Source organism: Neomonachus schauinslandi, chromosome 16, assembly GCF_002201575.2.
Source record: "Neomonachus schauinslandi chromosome 16, ASM220157v2, whole genome shotgun sequence".
Lineage (NCBI taxonomy): Eukaryota > Metazoa > Chordata > Mammalia > Carnivora > Phocidae > Neomonachus > Neomonachus schauinslandi.
Window position 1 is genome coordinate 24,982,647 of NC_058418.1, and position 23,967 is coordinate 25,006,613.

Sequence of the window (23,967 nt, forward strand, 5' to 3'; positions counted from 1 at the left end):
GTCACTAGATTCGTGTATCACCAGACATACAGCTGTTGGGGTTTTTCCCCTATTTAAAAGACTTGTCAGTTCATATCTGGTCAGCATTTCCCTCTAGGGAACTCTCAAGGTTTCCTGAGTGTAGGGAACTAGGAGAGAGGGAGAAAGAGAAATCCCCTTTTTAAGAAACTCCCTTGATTCCTGCAATTTCTGAACCACAACTTTCCTCAGTTGACCAGCCTTGCCTATCTTGGCTAGTGTCACCAGCCCAGGACAGTTGATGCCAAGGATGAGACCTTTATGGAGTCTATGTTTCAAACCCTTTACCTATTTTTTTCTCTAATATCTGTAAGAGCCCCATGAAACAGTGTTGAGGGAATCACTTATTTCCCCTTCTCATATTTTCATGGAGGTGGGGGGTGGATTCCTACTTTATTCCCTAGCAGGGCCAAGTATGGAGGAATACATCCTAGCTTCCAACTACCCCTCCCTCATTTTTCCCTAGGGCAGGAGGAAGACTTACCTGATCCAGCAGACCAGTGGCTTTCTGAGAAGACTAAGTTGGACCATCCTTCCCCAGAGAAGGTATGTTATTGTGTGCTGTCTGCAGTTGTTCACTGGGTCACTTCAGTCACGTCCTCCAGTCCAGCTTTGTCAGTAATGAAGATGACCTTTTTTTTTTTTTTTTAAAGATTTTATTTATTTATTTATTTGAGAGAGAGAGAGAGAAACAGCATGAGAGGGGATAGGGTCAGAGGGAGAAGCAGGCTCCCTGCTGAGCCGGGAGCCCGATGTGGGACTCGATCCCAGGACTCCGGGATCATGACCTGAGCCGAAGGCAGTCACTTAACCAACTGAGCCACCCAGGAGCCCTGAAGATGACCTTTTGACCTCCAGCTGTCTGACACTTGCTTTTGGTCTCAGTTCTGAAAGCAGGAGGGGCAGAAAGTGTTTATTGGTCTTCTAAAATGCCAACAGTGGTTGCTGTTATTATCATTCCTATTTTCAAGGTGGGGAAAGAGAGGCATAGAGAGGTTTGGAAATGTTTCACAGAGCTGGGAAGTCAAGTGATAGGAATAGGAATTTGAATCCAGGCCCTCTGTGCTGGAGCGCTCATGTATGCTATGCCTTAATGACGAAAAGCCTTCATCTGCATCCAACCCCCTTTTCTGGCCTTGGGCAAAAGTAAACAAGGGGAGATAATATGTTCTCATGACTGACCTCCTAACCCTTGGGCCCTACTTGCCTTGGAATGCTGTCAAAAATAGACAGATTTGCACAAGTAACATTGCTTGGCACAACCAACCAATCTGATAAACCCTGACTCAACATGCCCTCCAGCCCCAGTCTCTAGGGTGGTGAGTCCTCCTGGGTTCTTTTTTTTTTTTCTTTTTGTATAATGACATCTACGGCTTTAGAGTAGAAAATAGGAATACAATTGTGTTTTAGCCACACACGTTTTAATATATTTACAAACTGTTCAGTTTTTCTCATCTCCTTTGTCACTAATCCAAGCCACTATCGTTTCTCGCTTTGACAACTGTGGGGTCCACCTCCCACATTCTTCCTGCCCTCTCTCCAAATTTGAAGAGCTACAACTGCCATCTGGTTGGGAGAAATTATTTACAAATATCGATGCTGCAGCCAGAGTATGTTCTCAAATGGCAAATTTCATCAGTCAATCTCTTAAGACCCCTCAAGGGCTTTCCCTTATGCTCAGAATAAAATCCAAACTCCTTACTGTAGGTTTCAGCTTTTGCAAGAACTGTCACCTGCTTATTCCTCCTGTACTTCTCTCTCCACCTAGCCTAACTTACACTGCCTCAGGGCATTTGCACAGGATGGTTTTTTTCTTCCTGTTTTCTTTTTACTTCGTTGATGCCTGCTTCTCCATCAGATTTCAGCTCAAGATCCACTTGTTTAAGAATTCAATCACTGGGGGTGCCTGGGTGGCTCAGTTGGTTAAGTGTCTGCCTTCAGCTCAGGTCACGAACCCACGTCTCTGCTCAGTGGAGAGCCTGCTTCTCTCTCTCCTTCTGTTGCTCCCTCTGCTTGTGGTGCTCTCTCTCTCTCTCTTTCTCTCTGTCAAATAAATAAATACAATCTTTAAAAAAAAAAGAATTCATTCAGTGGCTTTTCTGATGAATCAAATTGCCTTGTCACAGGCTCTTGGGGACACTGTGGCCCTCTTGCTCATATCACTGGGATCAATCTTACATATGCTTGTGTGATATGATTGATTCATGTCCATCTCCAGATGTAATCAGACCATCAGCTCCATAGGGGCTGTCACCTGAGGCTGGAATGAGCTTGAATTATTTCAGGAATGGAAAGCAGGGCAGCATGTAGCCCTTTATGGCTAGAGAGTGCTGAGGCAGGGGGACACCCACAGGTAGGATGAGGCTGGATCCTCCAGAACCAACCTGCTGGGCCAGTTACAGATTCTGTGTTTTAAGTACACTGGGAAGCCTTCCTGGGTTTTAAGCAGCAAGGGCACCATTCAGTGTGTGCTCTGAGATCCCCCTCTCTTCCCTGGGAGAGGAAGCGTGGAGGGCCAGAGTGGACCTGGGAGTAGAATTTAGGGGGTATTGGTCCAGGAGATGGATGGTGGTGGTTTGGATCAGGGAAGTTGGAGTGGAGGCCGAGAGGAGGAATCTGAGAGGTATTTTGGTAGTAAAACCTCAACAGTAAAGTACAGGGGGCTTGTTTCTCCTTAGCTGCAGAAAAGCCCTGGTGCTCCTTCTGCTTCAGTCTTATGTTTCTTTCCCTTTACAATTCCTCTGTGTTGTTATTACCCACGTTACTGGAACTCCTCTGACATTAATTCAAACTGCTAACCTGCTACAGCATAGAGAGTCATTTATAAATCTCAGTCGTCTCAGGTGGGAATACAGTTTCTGGGCCAAGTGTTACTCCATGACTGCCTGCAACCTACCAGCTCCGAGATGCCCTGAATCTACCGTATTTTCCTATCACCCTTTACAGCAGGGTTTCTCAACAATGGCACAATTGACATTTTGGGCCAGATAATTCTTGGTTGTGGCAGCCCATCCTGTGAATTATAGGATGGTGGGCAGCAACCCTGGCCTCCCTCAGCAGATGCCGGTAGCATCCTTCTAGCCCCATTGTGACAACAACAAAAACATCTCCAGATAGTGTATAATGTCCCCATCCCTATTAAGAACCGCTGATCTACACAGCAGTGCAGAGAAAGCCCTGTCCCTGGGACTGAGCCAGTCGGAATTCTGTCTCCTTCTCTCTTCTGCATTTTCTCTGTGGGACACACACACACACACACACACACACACCCCAAATCTAATGAAAGCTCTCTGAGTTCCCTCTGATATGCTGTCTTGTATAGACTGAGTATGGAACAACATGGGTTAAGAGGGTCCTGGTCAGGTGTGTGGCCACCAAGTAAGTGATCTGGCAACTGGCCGCCCATTACCCATCACTGCTTCTCATCAGCTTACCTACAGAGCATGTTCTTGCTAGGCCCGCCTGTCTTTAAGGCCCAGCTTAAGTCTCACTTCTGAGAAAATGTGCTGGCCTGTTCAGCTTCCTGTGGCTGACTAGGGCAATTGAATGACTGGTTCTATAATTCATTTATTCATTCAACAAATAGTTAGAGAACACCTACTATGTGCCAGACACTGTCCTGAAAACAGCAATGAACAAAGCAAAGTATCTGCTTTCATGAACTCACTAGAAGGGAAGAGACAATGAATGAATGAATGAATGAATGAATGGTATAATGCCGGCAAGTGGCTGTGGGAATTTAGAGGGCTCAATATTCTATCCCCCATCTGTGGTAGCTAGTCTCCAGAGATGGCCCTCAACAATGCTTTTCCTCCCCGTGTGGTCATACTGCTCTTTATATCAGGAATCTGGGCTGCTCTGTGACTGAATTGACCAATAACATCTGTAGAAATGATATTCCAGGATATCCAAGACCAATTCTTAAGAAGACTGTTAGCCTCTACTTCCTTCCTTATGGAATGCTTGCTTGTGGAACAGTCCTGATTGGAACCTAGTTACCATGCCAAGAGGAAGCCCAAACAACTATGTGGAGGAGGGCCAAGGTCCTCATTTTCCCAGCTGATAGCCCCCAGATGAGCTCCCAGCTAGTGGCCAATAACCAAGTACCAGTCACGTGAAGGGCTATTTTGGACTTCCAGCTGGTTCAGCATTCCAGCTGACAGACAACCTGTGAAACAAAAGAACCATCTAGTCAACCCACAGACTTACATGAAATAGTAAATTGTTAATTCAGCTATTGAGTTTTGGGAGATCTGTTATGCAGCACTAGATAAAGAAACATTTAAATTCATAACCAACTGACAGGCAACATAGAAGCCAGACAGATATTGAAACTTATAACTGTGATGTTGAATGGAGGTTGTGGCTAGTTATTGCCCTACTCATGAACTAGACAGAGTCCAGGGACAGGCACAGCTGGTCACCCTCCAGGCTTCTCTTCTTTCCTATCCTCTGGGCACGTGGGGAGCCCCTTTCTGTGAGTCAGAGAGCAGACAAGAGTGTGCTCTCTGCAGATAGGCTGGCTCCCCAAGAGAAGAGGGCTGAGCTGCCCATGCTCAGTGTCTTCTCCCAAACTCATCAATCAGACAACTCAATCTTCCCATAGAGAGGAGGGAGTGACAAGGAGGGAGATAGGCCAAGAGAGATGGTCTGGCTGGTCTCCTTCACAGGAAACATGAAGAATAGAGAAAAAGGGTGCCCCAACAGTGATGGGGATTCTGAAATGGATAAGATGCATTTGCAACCCTTTAGATGGGCCGGATAAGAAAAGCCTCTCTGAGGAGCTGACATCTGAGTGGAGTCGGGGAGCCCTGGGGATATCTGGAGAAGAGCTTCTAGGCAGAGAGTGGTTAGTGTGTATGCAGAGCAGCAAGGAGGCCCATGTGCCTGGAGCTGAGTGAGCATGGAGACGAGGAGAAGAGGTTGAGGTTGAGACGTGGGCAACAGCCAGAGCATGGGGGCCTTGTGGGCCTGGGAAAGTGTTGGACTTTATTTTACATGTGATGGGAAGACATTAGAAGATGATCGACGCTCCTTGATCAATAGATTCTGCAAATCGCAGAGCTGCGAGGGCTTCAGCAGTCTTGTCATCAAGTTTCCTGTTTGTGGAACTGTGTTGGAGTCAGAGTAGAGGGGCCGTAGTGTTCCTATACTTGGGTGAGGCCACCACTCTAGGCGTGAGACTCCAGGTGCTCAGCTGCATGTATTGCAATCTGGTCTAACACCTGGGTGGATACAGATACCTCTAGGGTAATGTGGCCAAACAAAGATAACCACTTTGTGAGACCTTTGGTCTGAGCTACCTGGGCAGTGGAATTTTAGACAAAGTTCATATGAGTGCCCATAATGTACAGGATATTCTGAAGTCACCAGTGGGGGTGGGAGGAGGGGTGACAGTGATGAAGGTGGTCTTTGCTTATCTTCCCAGAAGAGCAAGAGAAGGAAAGTAATGTCTTCATAATGAAAGAATGCTGTTACCACCACGAGGGACAGAAATCAAGTGGTGAGGGGCAGGTAAAAGATGCAGAGACCACAAATGAGGAAGGAATTGGATGGAATTGCTATGGCATGGGAGACATGCTATCTAAACATATGTATATGTGTCTATCTATACATTGGTTTTCCAAATGCCCCTTGCATGCTTGATGCAACACAAAGAACTGGGTTATGCACCCAGCACTCAGAACAGTACATGTTCCACAAATTATTGATTGGCTGACTCTACATGAGTGATCTCATTTGTCCACCCCCACAAACAACTCTATGAAGTAGCTGTTATGCCCATTTTAAAGACGAGGAAACTGAGACTTAGGGAGGTCAAGTAACTTGTCTGAGGTCCGTACCCCTAGGAAGGCGAGGAAGGGGCAGAGCCCAAACCGGCACCACAGGTCTGCAGTATGGAAGAACCAGAAGGGGGCAGGCACGCCTTGGTTCCCCTCCAGCTCTCCTGCACCCAGGCATGTACCAGGCTAGTTCAGTGACTGCCCAGGGCCAATACTTGGGTCTTGCTGACCTGAAGATCTCTAGGACAAGAGGACACAAATGAGTTTTCCTTATTCCAGGACTGCAAGACACGGACAGCTGGAAGGTCTTTCTCCTACTTGACCAGTCTCTTGTTTGTGCTCTGGAGATGTGGAAGACAGGTCCGGAAGTCCTGTTATAAAACTCCTGAATGCTCTGGAAGACAGAGTTGGCCAGGGGGCATCTCCTCCTGATAGCCCCTAGTTGCAGGCTGGAGAGGTGCTTGGGGCTGGCCCTAACTTAAGGCCCCTGTCCAGTCCATCCTCTTTATCGTATAGATGAGAAAACCAAGATTCAGAGAGGGGAAGTGAATTATCCACACCCATGATTGTCTTTCCCTACAACCCAATCCAGAATGGACAAACCTCTTTAAGAGCCAGGTTCACCTTGTCTAGAGGAGGGCCTTGTCTTTCTCCATCCCCATCCGCAGGTCACAGGCATCTTTCCTGCTGCCCTGGCAGCAGGCACTGTGCTGGTGTAGTGGCCAGAAGACCCCTGCCCCCCAAGGGGAGGGAGAGGAGATCAGCCCAGCTACAGGAGCCTGGCTGGGTGACCTCTAAGGACCTCCTCATCCTGAGATGCTACTTTATGCATTCCCTAAGAGCTCCAGGGTGGGGCAGGCTCACAGGAAGCCAGGTCTCCACCCTTCCCCTCCAGCTTTCCAGATTAAAAAACAACTTGTAGTTTTCGGAAGTTTGTGTGTACTGCAGGAAGGACATGGAATATATCAGGGTTCCCTTTGTTCACAACGGCGTCAACAATGCGGCTGCCTCTCTCTCTGGCTCCCCATGACCACCTCTTCACCTCATTTGGAATTCCCGTGAGAGGTAGTCCTAGAAGCCCAGTTTTTACTAAAGGGTGGAAAACACCACTGATGGAATGGCAGATGAGTTTCATTGGTAAACAGCCAGACTTCGAAGAAATTGTAATTGTTATATATTTATTTTTTACAGTCCTGTTTTTGGCAAGAAATACTGAACTTCCAGTTGTAGCAATGAAGTAAGTATTTCCCTTATAATTATATTTAACTTTAAAACGTGAGTCGATTAAAGAAAATGTATTAACGGAATAATAACTCGGGTGGTGTGTGGAAATGGCCAGAATCACGAAAGGGAACATAAAGGACTCAAGTGTGGGAAATACTCATGGTAGTTGGTGCTTTGGGACCCTGTCCCCTGTCCCTTATGCAAGGGCATGTGCTAATAGTGGCAGATCTTTTGGAAGAGCCACGTCTGAGGGTCCAAGGGCTGTCTTGGCTCTGCCCCTTTTCCGTGGGTGCCTGGGTGAGCCTCCCCTGCTGTGGGCTGAGTTCCCCATTTCTGCAATGACGAGGTTGCGGCCCTTCCAGCTGACACATTCTCATTCCTTCCCCCTCCTGCTAGCGTTGGAGCTTAGACCAGGGTACAGAGTGTCACGGGAAACGATTTCACGTTTCACGCGCACACTCGCTCCCTTATCAAATATTTACTGCGCCGGTCCGCGCCCCAGACACCTCTGCTCTAATAAAACTTGTTTCTCACCGGCTCCCGGTCTCGGCCACCGAAGTTCGTCCGGGGCGCCACCTGCTGTCCCAGAGGCGCCAGTGCAGCTTCCGACAGTGGCGGAGTGGGCTTGGTTTCAAGCCTTCCTTTGCTGGGAGCGCGCGGGAGAATCCCCTGGGGAAATTGGGGAGGCATCTCTTTTGGGAACAGGTGGCAAGGCCGAATGGGGAGGCAAGGTAAATGGATCTGTGTGATTGGCAGAAAAGCCTCCCATGGATGGAAGGGCCTCAGAGGGAACCAAAAGGAATGGGCAAGCAGCCACAGGCCAATTTAGCCATGCTTTTCTCCGACATGAATAAAGGCTTACAAAAAGCACCTCCAGGCAACGAAAGGGACTGGGTCTGCTTTCCACCGCAGCCCTGGGTGTGGAGAGAGCAGCTAGGGAGCTGCATCAGAGGTTCAATAAATGGATGATGAATTAATTTATTTGGGACTTTTCATTCTGTTTTTACTTTAAGTGGAGAGGAAGGTGATGCAAGGTGTCAGTGCACAGAGGACATCCTCGACTCCCACATGTGGGGAAATTGCTCCCCAAAGCTCTCTTTCTTAGCAGTCTCAGTGATGGGGCTGGAACTCCTCTGTGGTCAGAATGCAACATTTGCGTGCCAGTCTAACAGGGATGCCACCTCCCCAGCACCGGGCCCCTCCGTCTAGTGCAACTATGAGCAAAGATTCTCAAAGTCCACTGGAGTTTTCAGTTGGAGGCCAGGAGGTGCGGTCCAGGGGCACAGAAGCTTTTCACCTTAGTTGTTCTCTAGCTTTGGTCTATCTGAATTAAAGGGACGGTTATCTTGAAAGAGGAGTGTCTGGGGGGAGTGGGGGGTGGTGGGGGTATGGGGGGCTTGGGGTGGGGCCCTGGGCATGTATATTTCTAACAGGCGCCCTGGGTGATTCTGGTCCTCCAAAGGTAACAAAGCACTTGTGCAGGCTTAAAAGGCACTCCTTTGTCCATCTTCTTCTGGATGTCATAAAAAAAAATCACTGTGAACTGAAAGCTTACTTTGGGCTATGTACTGCACTTGGTGCTTTCTGAGAATTCTCACTTAATGCTCATCATCACATCACCATAGGGGGATGCTCACCATTTTTTTTGGTTCATTTTAAAGGAGGGAGAGACTAAGGCTTAAAGAATTTACTTGACTTGCCCAAGACCAGCAATGGAAGGGACAAAAGATTTGAGTTCAGTTCATTTTGATTTCAAAGCACATGTTCTTTTTTCTTTTTCCAGAACAATGATTCTCTTTATTCCTATTATCTGGGCATGATGATTTTAAAGTTAACTTTTAAAATACAAGCAATACAATTATGTGGTTCCAAAATTAAAAAAATATTAAAATGTATTCAGTACCATCATGCAATAATGTGAATACACTTAACACTACTGTACACTTGGAAATGGTAAAGATGGTGAATTTTATGTTCTTTGTTTTTTTTTTTTTACAAGTAAAAAAAAAGGCATTCAGTGTCCCTTGTCTGTCTCACCATGGGAAACCATCACTATTAGTTTTATATGGATCTTTCAGCTTTTAAAAATACACACAATACAGGTAATCCTCCCCCAACCCCTGCTCTTTTTGCACAAAGAATAGCAAACTATCCATACCAATCATCATCTTATTATTGTCTGGGGACACTAATAACTTGGAGATCTTTCTACATCAGAACATCGAGAACCCCTCATCCTTTAAAAATTCATTTATACTTATTTATTTTTAATTGAGGTATAATTGACATAAAGCATTATATTAGTTTCAGGTGTACAACATAATGATCTGATGTTTGTATATATTGTGAAATGGTCACCGTGATAAGTCTAGTTAACATCTGCCACTGTACATAGTTATAGAAATGTTTTTTCTTGTGATGGGAACTTTTAAGATCTCCTCTCTTAGCAACTTTCAAATATGCAATACAGTATCATTAAGTATAGTCATCATGCTGTATGTCACATTTCCAGGACTTACTTATTTTATTGCTAGAAGTTTATACCTTTTGACTTCCTTCACTCATTTTGCCCCCCAACTCCCCAGCCACCAATCTGTTCTCTATACCTATGAGCTTGGTTTTTGTTGTTGTTTGTTTTGTTTTGTTTTGGTTTGGTTCCACATATCAGTGAGATCATATGGTATTTGTCTCTCTGTGTCAGACTTCTTTCACTTAGCATAATGCCCTCACAGTCCATCCATGTTGCAAACAGAAAGATTTTTTGTGTATGTGTGTGTCTGAATAGTATTCCATTGTATATATATATACCACGTCTTCCTTATCCATTCATCCATTGATGGACACTTAGGTTGTTTCCACACCTTGGTTATTGTAAATAATGCTATACCTCATTCCTTTTTTTTTTTTTTTTTAAAGATTTTATTTATTTATTTGACAGAGAGATGGACAGAGCCAGAGAGCACAAGCGGAGGGAATGGCAGCGGGAGAGGGAGAAGCAGGCTCTGCACTGAGCAGGGAGCCTGATGTGGGGCTCGATCCCAGGTCCCTGGGATCATGACCTGAGCCGAAGGCAGATGCTTAACCATCTGAGCCACCCAGGCACCCCTACCTCATTCCTTTTTTAAGCTGCTATTGTACAGGGACTATAATTTCTTTCACCACTCCCCAGCTGATGGGTGTTGAGATTGTTTCCAGTCTCATGAAGACACATTGTTAACTACCACCCAAAGGAGCCAGCTCAACTTACCCAGGGTTTAAACTGTGACTGCAAAGTGAAATGTGTTATTTAGACTCACCCTTTAAAATAGACAGGCGCACGTTCAAGATTGGCCACCTTCTCTCAGTAAACCCCATGCCGTTTTTCCTCTAGCACTGGAATGGATCACAGTGCCATGTGAAGTAGTAGAGGTGTGTTTCCGGGCCTTGGGGTACAAATCAAGTGTCTACACACTGCAGTCACCCACGTTGTGGTCAGCTCACACTAGGAGAGGCTTTTGGAACAGAGGGCCCAGCAGGTTCACAGCCCCCATCTCATGCCCTCTCTGGGCTTGTTGGGTGGGGTGGTGGGTGGCATCAGTCAAGACATTAAGCTTTTTTTGTGGGGGGGGGAGGTGCATACAGGTGAATAAATGTAAGTCGTGAGTGTGGGGGGTGCTAGAGGGCTGCCTCTTGCTGTACTGGATGGTGATGATTGCCCCCCATGGACTTTCTCTCCCTCTCCTTCATTAAACTGTGAGTTCCACTTTTTTTTGTTTAAGATTTTATTTATTTATTTCACAGAGAGAGAGAGAGAGCAAGCAGGGGGAGTGGCAGGCAGAGGGAGAGGAAGGAGCAGACTCCCCACTGAGCGGGGAGCCTGACATGGGGCTCCATCCCAGGACCCTGGGATCATGACCTGAGCCAAAGGCAGATGCTTAACTGACTGAGCCACCCAGGTGCCCCTAACATTGTGATTTCCTTAAAGCCCAAAGTGGGGACTCATTTGTCCCTGCAGCTCTCACAGCCTTGGAAGTATGATCTGGGTGCAGGCAATGCTGAGTACTTACCATCTACCAGGTGCCTACTGAGCACCGTATTCAGTTACCTCACTTAATCCTCCTAACAACTCCCTGAAGCAGGTGCTATTGTTATTCCACTTTTGTGATGAGGAAAATGAGGCACAGAGAGGTCAAGCCACCCATCAAAGTCACACAGCTCCTACGAGGCAGAGCTGAGATTGTGTGAATCTGGGTAATTTGGCTCCAGAACCTGCCCTCTTCACCGCTCCGTTATGCTGCTTCAGGTATCTTTCCTCTTTGTCCTGGAAAGTTAGGGAGGAAAGCTGGATGGTGCTTAGTTTAATTCAACCTAAAACAGTGACATTCGATTTAGCAAAAGTATATTGTGGGTCCTGGCTCTGCTACGAATGAGCTGTTATGATTTCAGTTGCTTACTGTTTTTGTTTCTCATCAGTAAAATGGTGACAATAGGACTGATTGCATGGGGCTATTGTGAGGGGGAAATGAATTAGTATACTGAAGGGGCTTACGCCTGGTCAGCACTCAGAAAGTGTCTGCTGCTTCCATGCACCAGGCAATGGGCCAGGTCCTCCAGGTTCTTGGTGCATGGATCAGCAGCATGGGCATCACCTGAGCACTTGTTAGAAACGCAGAATCCCAGGCTCCACCCCAGCCCAGCTGAATCAGAATCTGTATTTTAGCAAGGTGCCCAGGTGATTTACATGCGCTACAAAATCCTAGAAAGACCTGCTCTACGGCAGTGGCTTCCAATCACCCTTTTCCATCAGATTCCCAGGTGCAACTTCTGACCGCCCCCCACGATGGCGTGTGGAGGCAGGGCCGGACAACACAATTTTCCTAGCTCCTTTAGCCTCTTCTCAAGGTTGGGGATCAGCCAGGCTGAGAGACGCAGCTATAAGGGGCAGCAGAGGTGAATGAACGAAGTTGTATTTTCACTTTTGATGTGATAGAGAAGACATCTTTTTGGTTGGAGTGCCCAGACTTTGTCATTTTTTTCTGGGTCCCCCTTCCATCTTTGCCCAACTTGGCATTTTGAGAAACGGAGCTTTAGTAAGTCAGGAAGGAAGGGTGACCAGAGACAAGAGTGCCACCCTGTGGCAGGAGCCTGGCATTACCGTGCAGAGTACAGCTGGTAAAGATAGGACTGAGTGACTTCCATCTGTGATAATAGGGACAGTCATAACTAAGTTGTATTGAGCTTTTGTTATGTGCTAGACGCCATGCCAGGCCTCCCTCATGGATTCATTTATGGAAAACCCACAAGGAGAGAATGCAGTAGGTACGATTGTTGTCCCCATATTGCAGGGCTGCGGGAGCAGAGGTTGGGAGAAATGTAGCAACTTGCTTAAGGACTCTGGGTACTGAAGCCTGGAGCTGGAAGGAATTCAGGGCAGCTTGGCTCCAGAGCCCACCATTTTGTTAGTTTTGATATATTTCCTTGGTAGCAAGAGAAGAAGCCCTTTCTGGCGTAGGCCCCCACATTTTAGACTATATTTAGACCGGGGCTATTTTATTTTATTTCCTGGAGTAGGCAGTGAGCACTCAGTCAGGTGTCAGAGGGAGCTGGTGCTAGAATGAGCTCTCCTCTCTCCCACCCAGGGAGTCTCAGGCAAGTCATTTTTGTAATTTTTCTGAGTCTGTAGGAGAAGGGATAATACTCTCAGAGCAGTTTATCTTATAGTGTCTTTGCAATGACAGAAGGAAGCTGTGGAGAAACATAAAATTTGATTGAAAATTGCATGGCAGTGGGAAAGGCAAGGTGGTGTCTGATATTCTTGGGAAATAAAAGGTTAAAAATGTGTGATTTTTTTTCCCTCCAATACTTCAAACCAGCTGTGTTAGAACAGACATAATTATGCTGGGTTAGTAATAAACTCTAACATCTCAGCAAGAACAGAGTGTCACTCTCATTAATGCTGTAAGCATGCTTCAGGTCAGCCAGGCTCCACTCCCCTTAGTCCCTCAGGGCCCGGGCTGACAGAGGCTGCATCTCAACAGGCAGCGAAAAGAGCCTGGAGACCACAGACTGCCCCTTCAGTTTCTGTCCAGTAGTGACACGTGAGTGACACTCACATTTCATGGGCCACAGCAGGTTACACAGCCAGGCATGAACTCAAGGGCTCAGAAGACAGCTGCACATTTATGACCCAGTGATTTCCTTCTTTCCTTCTTTTCTTCTTTCCTCATTCCTTTCTTCCTGCCTTCCTTCCCTTCTCATTTACTGAGTGCCTACTACGTGGTGGTGCTGTTCTTCACACTGGGGTTATAGAATAAGACAAAATTCCATCTCAAGGCACATGTGGTCTCATGATGAAGTCAGAAAGCTGACGGGGATAAATATGGAGTGATATTTGAACACAAAGAAGGGGTAGCTCGCTCAGCCTGAGGAGCAGTTAGGGAAGGCTTCTTGGAAGAGGTAGTACACAAGTTCCCAAGGATAAGCCAGAGCAAGCCTGGTGAAAGAGGCAGGGAAGAGCATTTTCAGCAGAAGGGGTGGAAGATATAAAGGTGTGTAGGAGAGCTCTTTGGACAACAGTGAGGAGTTTTCTAGGTCTGGGGTATGTTGGAGGTGGATTAGAGGATAAGGAGGCATGGTAGGAGTTGGGGCCAGATTGTGTAGGTCTGTGGACAGTTGTAGAGTTTGCATTTTAGTTTGAGGCGATGGAGCCGTAGAAAGGTTTTAATCAGGGTAGTGATGTGGGAGGTCCTCTGCAGGATGGAGGGGAAGAGTTGGGAGCAGGAAGATGGTTAGCGTGCTGTTGTAATACATAGAGGGAAGTGAGGGAGAGTCACATGCAGGTGGTATTTGGGGGCAGAGGGTGGATGGACACATCTGAGAGGTGATACACAGGTGCAGTCTACAGGACTTGGTGTAAACTGAAAGTGGGGGTAATGCCAAACCTTTAAAAATGCCTGAGTTTCAAATTGCATGAAATGGATGAGGGTTATTTACTCATTCAAGATATGTATTCATGTTTATCACAGGCCTGTTCTAGGTGCTTGGGATACACAGCAGAAAAAAAAAATCACAGACAACTCCCTGCCCTTGTGAGGCTTATAGTCTAGAGCAGGCAATAAATAATATAATTTTATACACTAGATAGTACATTCAAAAGTAAGTGTCATGCAAGGAAAGGGTAGAGAAAGTGTGGTCAGGAGTGTTGGAAGGGAGAGGGAATCAATATTTTAAAGAAAATGGTTAGAGAAGTTCTCACTTAGAGGTGGCATTCATGAAGGGACTTGGAAGTGAGAGAGGCCACATTCCATGTTCTAGAGGCTGGACTGAGGGCAGAGCAAAGGTGTCAATGAATGCCAGTTCCTGGTGGAGACATTTTCCTTCAGGCAGCCTTCCTGGAAGCCCACAACATATTTCCACTTTCATCTCATTTGCCAGGACTTGGGTACATATCATCTCTGACTCAAAGGAAGGCAGAGAGTTGTAGGAAGGGATGATGGATGTCAAGGTTGACATTTGCTGCCCTAGAAGGTAGTATTTGAGCTGCGCCTTCACAGAGGTCAGTAGAGATGATGAAGGCATTCTAGACAGAGGAAGTAGGATGCAAAGGCACAGAGGATTGAAATATCTTCTGAGCACCCAGAAATCTGGAAGGTGGATTTTTGTGTAAAATTTTCTTATTTTAACTAATTAAGAATTTTAAGCACAGCTGAAGGAATATGTCTGTAGGTTGGTTATGGCCCACAGGCAGCCAGTGTGTATGGGGTGATACAGACTTTCTCCCATAGTTAGCTGCTGTCATTAAACCAAATGAAAGACCTCAAGTAGTAATGGTTGCAAGTTGAAGAGAAGAAAGGCTAGTTAGCCACTCAAGACTGGTTACTTTGTCTCAAGGCTTGGTTCTCAGCTTTGTTGTTCAGAAATTCTATTTTTCTTTTCCATGAGATGAGATGAGAAGACTCAGCAGTGTTGCCTTACACAACTATATCAGTAAGCATGGGCTAGGTTCTGCTACAGTAACAATAATCCCCAAGTCTCAGTGAGCACTGAGACTTATGCTTATGCTCACTTATGCTACACATTCAATGTACTTTGGCAGAGGGCTTCTGCTCATCATTGTCCCTGGAGGAGTACAGGCTGATACAGGCTCCACCTTAAAAATTACAGAGGAAGGAAGAGGACCAAGGCAAATCCCTTACTTCCTCTGAAACTCTTTACCTAAAGGTGACCATGTTATTTCCACTCACTGAAAAAAAAAAAAAGGACTTTAGGGGCACCTGGGTGGCTCAGTTGGTTGAGTGTCTGACTCTTGGTTTTGGTTCAGATCATGATCTCATGGGTCCTGGGATTGAGCCCTGTGTCAGGCTCCACGCTCAGCAGGGAGCCTGCTTGAAGATTCTCTCCCTCTGCTCCTCCCCACCCATGCACACTCTCTCTCTCAAATAAATAAATAAATCTTAAAAAATAGATTTTATTTTTTTAGAGCAGTTTTAGGTTCGCCACAAAATTGAGTGGAAGATAGATTTCTCATCTACCTGTGCCTTTACACATGCCAACCCTTTCCCATTATCAACATCCCCCATCAGAGGGGTACATTTGTTGCAATTGATGAACCTACACTGACAAATCATTACTACCCAGAGTCTATAGATTACATTAGGGTCCACTAATTCACTTTTCATTGGCCAAAGCAAGTCAAGTTGATACACCTAATTTCAGAGGAGTAGGGAAATACAATTCTAGCAGGTTCTTGGAAGGAGAGAACTGGAATATTTGGGAGTAGTCCTAATTACCCTGCTAACCATGCTTATAGGAGACTAATGGATAAAACATGAAAAACATTGCATATCAAGCTAACTGGACCTGTGCTCACTGATGGACACATTTCCCCACCAGTGTCAGACTTTTGTAGGTGGGGCAGTCAGTGGGGTCATCCTAATAGCAACATCAGGCTGGGCTGTCCTGATGCATCTGGCTCTACACTAAGGTCGCTCCAGATACTGGTGTTCCTGGGTAAGTCACCAACCACTCCACCACCATCCGCCCCGACCCTCACACCTTACACCTTGCTTCTGGACAGTGCCTGAGATACACAGACACATGTGTTTCTGTCTTACCTCCTGAGACACCCTACACACATTGTCTTTGGACAAGGACCATCTGATCTGTTGTGTATGCCTTCCTAATTTCAGTTGTAACTAAACAACTTTTGGGTTGTTTTGACTTGATTTGGGATGTTCTAGGAACTCATCAGTCTTTTGGTATATAAACACTTCTTGGCCATGAATAATGTCTTCAGATGTTTGGACCTGTTTTTTTTTGTTGTTGTTGTTGTTGTTTGTTTATTTGTTTTGTTGTTGTTTGGGCCCCGTTTTTCACTTGTTGCTTTTTTTCTTCCTCATTTCATTTTCAAAGCTTAGCTTTCCTTTTGAAATCCCCTGCAATCTGATTCTCCCAGCCGTTCCCCTAAGTCACCATTCTTGCCCATCCTGCATAAACCCTGTTATGGGATAAATTGTGTCCCTCCAAATTCATACATTGAAGTTCTAACACCCAGTACTGGAGAATGTGACTGTATTTGGAGATTGGGCCTTTAAAGAGGTCATAAAAGTTACATCACTTACCATCAGGGAAAGGCAAATCAAAACCACAATGAGATACCACCTTACACCTGTCAGAAGAGCTAAAATCAACAACACAAGAAACAACAGGTGTTGGCAAGCATGTGGAGAAAAAGGAACACTCATGCACTGTTGGTAGGAATGCAAACTGGTGCAGTCACCCTGGAAAACAATGTGGAGTTTCCTCAAAAGTTAAAAATAGAACTCCCAGGAGGGGAAGAATGAAGGGGGGGAAATTGGAGGGGGAGATGAACCATGAGAGATGATGGACTCTGAAAAACAAACTGAAGGTTCTAGAGGGGAGGGGAGTGGGAGGATGGGTTAGCCTGGTGATGGGTATTGAGGAGGGCATGTTCTGCATGGAGCACTGGGTGTTATGCACAAACAATGAATCATGGAACACTACATCAAAAACTAATGATGTAATGTATGGTGATTAACATAACAATAAAATTTAAAAAAAGAATAAACAAAAGGAATCAGAAAAAAAAATAGAACTCCCTATGATCGAGCAATTGAACTACTGGATATTTACCCAAAGAATACAAAAATATTGATTCAAAGGGATACATGTCCCCCTATGTGTCTAGCACCATTATTTACCATAGCCAAATTATGGAAGTAGCCCATGTGTCCATCGACTGATGAATGGAAAAAGAGGATGTGGTGGGCGCCTGGGTGGCTCAGTTGGTTAAGCAACTGCCTTTGGCTCAGGTCATGATCCTGGAGTCCCGGGATCAAGTCCCACATCAGGCTCCCTGCTCGGCAGGGAGTCTGCTTCTCCCTCTGCCCCTCCCCCCTCTCATGTGCTGTCTCTCATTCTCTCTCTCTGAAATAAATAAATAAAAAAATCTTAAAAAAAAAGAGGATGTGGTATATATACACAATGGAATATTATTCAGCCATAAAGAAGAATGAAATCTTGTCATTTGCAATGACATGGATGGTGCTAGAGAGTGTAATGCTAAGTGAAATAAGTCAGAGAAAGACAAATACCATACGATTTCACTCATATTGGAATTTAAGAAACAAATGAGCAAAGGGGAAAAATGAGAGACAGAGAGGCAAAACAAGAAACAGACTCTTAACTCTAGAGAACAAACTGATGGTCACCAGAGGGGGTGGGGTGGGGGATGGGTGAAATAGGTGATGGGGATGAAGGAGGGCACTTGTTATGATGAGCACTGGGTGATGTATGGAATTATTGAATCACTATATTGTAAAGATGAAACTGATATTACAGTGTGTTAACTAACTGGAATTAAAATAAAAACTTAAAAAAAACTAATAAAGAGATAATAAAAGTTAATTGAGGTCATATGGGTGGGCCCTAATCCAGTATGACTGGTATTCTTATAACAAGAGGAGATTAGGACACAGATAGACACAAAGGGAAGACCTTACAAGGACACAGTAACAAGGCAGAATCTACAAGTTTAGGAGAGAGGCCTCAGAATAAGCTAACCCTGCTGACGCCTCGATCTCAGACTTCCAGCCTCAGAACTATGAAGAAATAAGTTTCTATTGTTTAAGCCTGCCAGTCTGTGGTACTTGGTTATGGAAGCCCTAGGAAACTAATATAACCCCCTACAAGCAGTAACCTCAATCCAAACTGAGCTCATACAGCTGTAGTTTTATTTAAAAAATGGGGTCTGTGGGGCACCTGGGTGGCTCAGTCGGTTCAGTGTCTGGCTCTTGATTTCTGCTCAAGTCATGATCTCAGGGTTGTGAGATCCAGACCCATGTCAATCTCTGCACTGGGTCTGAGCCTGCTTAAAGTTCTCTCTTTCCCTCTCCCTCTACCCCTCCCCTCCCTTGTTCTTACTCTCTTGCCCTAAAAAAAAAGAAAAACAAAAACCAAACAAACCCAAAACCAAAAAATGGGGTCTGGATTGATGAGTGTTATTGCCATGTTGAGGTGTAGGCTTGGATCATGGTGGTGCCTTTAGGAGGTGTTACCCAAAGTGAGATATGTGGAACCCTGGTGGGGTGGACTATATATATGTAATTATATATATATAATATTTATATTATATATAAATATATAAAAATGTATATATGAATTATAAATATGTAATTTTTAAAATTAGAAAAATGTATTATTAACACATCACACCCATGATTTCACAGATATTATTTAGAATGGGCTAAGTTACAGAATAATAAACTGAATTGAAATTGGTTTAAAGAAAATTAGTTGGGTGATAAGTAAATACAGCAAAATATTCTGGCAAGAGTGCCTGGGTGGCTCAGTCTGTTAAACATCTGCCTTTGGCTCAGGTCATGATCTTAGGGTCCTGGGATCGAGCCCCACATCAGGCTCCCTGCTCTGCAGGAAGCCTGCTTCTCCCTCTCCCTCTGCCCCCCACTAATGCTTGCTCCCTCTCTCTAGTGCTCTCACTCTCTCAAATAAATAAATAAAACCTTTAAAAAAATATTCTGGCAAAATAACGAAGGTGTACGGGGAGGTGCTGGGCTAGGGACTCTGAAATGAGGGTGCTTGGAGGTGGGCCCCTGGCAAGTGCCCTCCCCCACAAAGTGCTACAGTCCTGCTTCTGGGAATGACATTGAATTTTAAAATAATTTGATACAATGTGATTGTAGGTGCTGCAGACTGCTGACTCCAACATGGATTACATCACACAGTTGTTGACATTATCCTGGAAAGAGGGAACAGGGATGGAGGAAAGGAATGGACTCGCTACTTAATAAGGCAGCCCTTGGGGCCTGCCTGTTCTGAGTGCAGCACAGATGTCCAGGAGAGAGCTATCTTGTCAAGATCAGGTGAGGAAATGGGAGAAGCGAGAAGATACGGGAGGGGGACAAAGTGCCGATCTTTTACAACTGCTCAGCCCTTAACAACTGTCAGTGGGCTCACATGCCTGTTTTCTTGATTAAGTCAAACCGTATCCTGTCATTAAGGACTCCAGTCAAATGTATCATATGACCTCACTGATATGAGGAATTCTTAATCTCAGGAAACAAACTGAGGGTTGCTGGAGTGGGGGGTGGGATGGGAAGGATGGGGTGGCCCGGTGATGGACACTGGGGAGGGTATGTGCTATGGTGAGCACTGTGAATTGTGCAAGACTGTTGAATCATAGACCTGTACCTCTGAAACAAATAATACATTATATGTTAAAAAAAAAAGAAGATAGCAGGAGGGGAAGGATGAAGGGGGGAAATCTGAGGGGGAGACGAACCATGAGAGACTATGGACTCTGAGAAACAAACTTGAGGGTTCTAGAGGGGAGGGGTGGGGGGATGGGTTAGCCTGGTGATGGGTATTAAAGAGGACACGTTCTGCATGGAGCACTGGTTGTTATGCACAAACAATGAATCATGGAACACTACATCAAAAACTAATGATGTACTGTATAGTGATCAACATAACAATAAAAAATTAAAAAAAAAAAAGGACTCCAGTCAAGCTAGATGAAACATCAGAAACAAAAAGCATTTTATTCTTCAGAAACTCCCTTCAAAATCCCCTTTGGTGTGGCTCCTGCCTCATCATCCCAGTGTGCTGCCCTCTCAAAAGCCACCAGCGCTCTTGGTGGTTACCCTAAGTTTGCAGATAAGGAGTCCACGGGTCACCGATTTGAAGCTACTTCCTTGACCTAGGCTGCTTGGCTGGTCAGGGGCAGCACTGAGGGGCTTTTGATTCCTCAGTCTAGGGCTTGTTACAACATACTATTTCCCTTTATATATTTTAAGGACTATTGTACAGAAATGCCATTTTCTGTGTAGGCAGCTCAAGAACATAAATCTGGGTCTCATTGGGAGAAGGTGCCCACAGAGGGTGGAGCTAGCAGGAGGCAACAGGCAATTTTCAGCTCTATTGTCTCACTGAGAAAATTCTCTTGACTTGCTTATTTTAGCAGTGTCATGCTTTAAGTCACCAGACCTGGGATTTTTTTTTTTTTTTAAAACAACTTCTTTGAAGTATAATATGCATACAATGAAGTGCACCCATTTTTTTGATGTGCAGTTCCGTGAGTGTGGACAAATGTTTACACCCAGGTGTACATTGTTACCACGTTCAAATATAGACCACTTCCATTACTCCAAATGTTTCCTTGTGCCCACTGATCTTTCTGCCACTACAGATTAGATTCAACATTTCTAGAGCTTCTTGCAAGTAGAATCATGCAGTTAGTATTCTTTTATGTCTGGCTTTTCTCTCTTAGCATAATGTTTTTGAGATTTATCCAGGTCATGTGTGTTAATTTATTTTTTCTGACTCATTTCCATTTATATGTATGTATATACCCCAATTTGTTCATTCATTTATCTGTTGGTGGACATTTGGGTTGTTTCCAGTTTTTGGCTAAGATGAATAAAGCTGTCATGAACATTCCTTGTGTAAGATTTTGTGTGGACCTATACTTTCATTTCTCTTAGGTAGATATCTATGGGTGTGACTTCTGAGTCATATTGCTGTAAGTAACCTTAAAAGAAAAGGCCAAATGATTTTTCAAAGTGATTTTGGCATTTTATATTCCCACTGGCAATTTTTGAGAGTTCCAGGTGCTCTACATCCATCCCAATGCTTGATATTGTCAGTCTTCTTAATATTAGCTATTCTCTTGGGTATGTAGTGGTACCTCCTCATTTTGATTTTGATTTGCACTTTTCTAGTGACCAGTGATATTGGGTATCTTTCCATGTACTTATTGGCCATTTATATAAATCTTCTGTGAAGTGTCTGTTCACATTTTTTTTTTTGCTCATTTTTTAATTGGGTATTGTCTTATTTAGAGTTATAAGATTTTTTCCCGTTAAAAAAATCTATCCAGACGCAAGTCCTTTTTCAAATATATATATATATTGTAAATATTTTCTCCCACTCTGTGGCTTGCCCTTTCATTTTCTTAATGATATTTTTAGAAGAACAGGAGTTTAATTATTATTATTATTATTATTGCTAAGTGAATTTTTAAGATTTTATTTTCACATGTTCTTTTGCTGATGAGAAGTGGGAAGGCCATTTGTTTATTTATATAACATGTCCTGGACCCCAGTCTTCCTCTGGCCAAGCCCCTTTTGCTGTAAGTATTTTTTTTAATGTTTTATTTATTCATTCATGAGAATCAGAGAGAGAGAGAGAGAAGCAGAGGGAGAAGCAGGCTCCCCGCCTAGCAAGGAGCCCGATGCGCGGGACTCGATCCCAGGACCCTGGGATCATGACCTGAGCTGAAGGCAGATGCTTAACCATCTGAGCCACCCAGGCACCCCTTGCTGTAAGTATTTTGCCATGCTGTGTGGGAGGGATCCGTTTGTCTCCCCCACCGGCTCCCAGTTAGTGATGGCAGCTAGGACATGCCTTGGCCCTGAATCTCAGCTGAGGGGGCTGCCAGAGAGAGGACACAGAGCTGAATCGCAGGTAGGTGATTGGGGTAGGCTTGTGTCCCTCCTGGGGCCCTGTATTGGCAACATCTGATAATGTGAATCTAAATTAGAAACATCATCTTCTTTTCCTCTGTAGCGCTTATGCTGGTTTGTAATTTTATCGTGGTGGGTTTATATATGTCTTTCCACTTGACTGTCTCTGAGGGCAGGACTATGTCCATTTTAATGCCCTAGTATTTGCTGAATTTGACTTTCAGAGTCTTACTTGCCCAGTACTGTGGGAAGAAGGCAGACAGTTCCCATTCCCACAGTCCACAAGGAGTCCTGACTCTTGGCAGAAAAGAGTCCCTCATGGTGTTCACTCCCTGGACCAGGGCAAGCTAGTTATTCTCTTCTGGCATGGGGCAGGGAGAGCCCCATCTCTCAGCCATGTGCCTGGGGTCTCAGTCTTAGGAACACTAGTTTTTGTCTTTACCCTCTTCCCTCTTTGGATCCCCTTCTGGTCTGTCAGGTGATGCGTGGTACCTATTTGCCCTTCTCTCCTGTCCTCTTGTCCATCTTTCCTGACTCTTGTCTCCTTTCGCCTCCTTCTTTCCAGCTGTAAGATGTGGGACAAGACCTCAAAGACTCTCCAGATGACAAGTCCAACTGTTAGGACAATAAATATAAGCCTGGAGAACTCCACAGATTCCAAAAAGATTCTTTGTTCTTTTCAAAGCAATCCATTAAATGCAGTTCTTGTAGTGCATTATACACTTGCTTAGAATGTATTGCCATGTGTTACAGTGCATGTGTCAGCCTCAAGTTTCACCTTAAATGACCAGGGCTGAGACAGAAGCTTTCTGGGCAGGTTAACCTCAAGTAATCGAACAGAGCTGAAGGAGTGGGACTTGAAGATGCATCTAATTTTTACATAATAGTGAGGAGTTTTTAATTTTGATGAGATCCAATTTATCAAATTTTTTCTTTTATGATTTTTTATTTTTGTGTCCTATCAAAAACATTTTTGGCCCACTCCAAAATCTTCTGTTTTCTTTTAGAGCTAACTTTTACATTTAGATCTACGATCCATTTCAGGTTAATTTTTGTGAATGGCATGAGGTTGCCTTTTCATTTTATTATTTCCTTAGCTTACGATGGGTTTTTAGTTTGATGTAGTTCCACTTGTTTGAGTTTGCTTGTGTTGGCTACATTTTTGTTGCTATATCTAAGAAATCATTGCCAAGACCAACATCAAGGATTTTTCTCTTATGTTTTCTTCTAGGAGTTGTTTTGGGTCTTACATTTAAATCTTTAATTCATTTTGTGTATGGTGTAATATAAAGGTCCAATTTCAGTCTTTTGCATGTGGATATGCAGTTTTCCCAGAACCATTTATTGAAGAGATTATCCTTCCCCCATTGTATATTCTTGACACCCTTGTCAAAGATTATGACCATATATGCATGGCCTTATTTCTGGACTCCTCATTGTGTTCGATTGGTCTATGTGTCTGCTTTTATGCCAGTACCATACTATTTTGACTAGAATAGCTTTGTATTATAGTTTGAAATCAGGAAGTGTGATGCCTCCAACTTTGTTCTTCTTTCTCAAGATTGCTTTGGCTATTCAGTGTCTTTTGTGATTTTGTAAAAATTTTAGAATTGTTTTTTCCATTTTGTGAAAAATGTCATTGGAATTTTGATAGGGATTGCATTGAATCTGTGGATTGCTTTGGGCTCTTATTTTTCTTTTCTTATGCTTACTTTGAATGTAGTTGGTTCTTTTTCTAGATTCCTAATGCAGAAATTAGATTATTGATTTTAGATCCATATTATAGGAGTCCCAGAAGAAGAAGAGTGGGAAAAGGGGGCAGAAAGTTTATTTGAACAAATTATAGCTGAGAGCTTCCTTAATCTGGGGAAGGAAATAGGCATTCAAGTCCAAGAGGCACAGAGAACTCCCCTCAAAATGAACAAAAATAGGTCAACAACTCAACATATTATAGTGAAGCT

General features: G+C 44.3%; 1 long non-coding RNA gene across 1 annotated transcript; it reads left to right on the forward strand.

The window, feature by feature from the left end:
• Positions 1 to 275: 275 nt before the first annotated feature.
• LOC110593573 lies at positions 276 to 19,301 on the forward strand. Its single transcript, XR_002481163.1, has 4 exons — positions 276 to 327; positions 485 to 564; positions 6,993 to 7,038; positions 19,226 to 19,301. It is a non-coding gene; the product is annotated as an uncharacterized LOC110593573 (long non-coding RNA).
• The last annotated feature ends 4,666 nt before the right edge of the window (positions 19,302 to 23,967 follow it).